Below are 941 nucleotides of genomic sequence, written 5' to 3'. Positions count from 1 at the left end.
CGGAGGGCAGGAAGAGAGACTGCACCTGTTTCAAAACCCTTAAGGATCTCTAGACTCATTTCAGTTTCTCCTTAGGCCTCAAATCTTACATCAGAGCCAGCCACAGGGCCATGCCTCACCCTCATAGAATTCTGGGGAAATCAATTCCTAACCTTGGTTTCCTATTATAAGTAAGTAATGCTGAATGCTTTGATGGTTTCGCATGAGGCACAGGTGGTTAGATACTAGGTTAGGTGACACACCTCTTTTTTTTTGTTGTTCCAAAATATTTTTGCTCTAATTTCTCAAGCTTTAAAATTGTATCTGAGGTGTCATTCAATGGGAAACTTGAAGGAAGTGGAGGTGGGGGGACATTCAACTATTTTGGATTTGGAAAATATGCTGTTGGCTGAGAAAGACATTTTCCACATATTTGATCACTCAAAAGTAGTTAAGCACTGAAACTTCAAATATGTTTTAATCTGATAAAAGTTGTGAGCATATAAAATTGTTATTCCTGTGCTGCAGATGATAAAACATGCCACTGACACACGCAGTTGACACAAACGTTGTCAGATGCTGGTGTAGATATTGACCGCAAAAGGAAGCACAGATCAGCATGGTTGTGATAGGGCAGCTACTGTGCAGACACATACCCCAATCCACAATCCAGCCTAGCAAACAAGCCTGAGAATTGCATGGGTTGTTTCATCCCTGGATTTTCAACTGCTCCCTCAGTAGCACCCTATTATCTTTCATGGCAGTCCCAGGAAGTCACCAGCAGGCTCCAGTTTCATGAAGGACTTTGTGACAATGCTGGCTAATCGGAGTTCTCTAATAACTCTCCCCATCACACTTAGTTCATAAAAAAAAATTGTAGGAGCAGAGGAATGAGCTAAATGATACTTAGTAATCTTTGTATCCTAGGGCTGCACGTTCCAGAATAGTAGATACTAGGCACA

This window comes from Myotis davidii, unplaced genomic scaffold (genome assembly GCF_000327345.1).
Source record: "Myotis davidii unplaced genomic scaffold, ASM32734v1 scaffold604, whole genome shotgun sequence".
In the NCBI taxonomy this organism is placed as follows: Eukaryota; Metazoa; Chordata; class Mammalia; order Chiroptera; family Vespertilionidae; genus Myotis; species Myotis davidii.
This window is presented reverse-complemented; position numbering follows the sequence as displayed.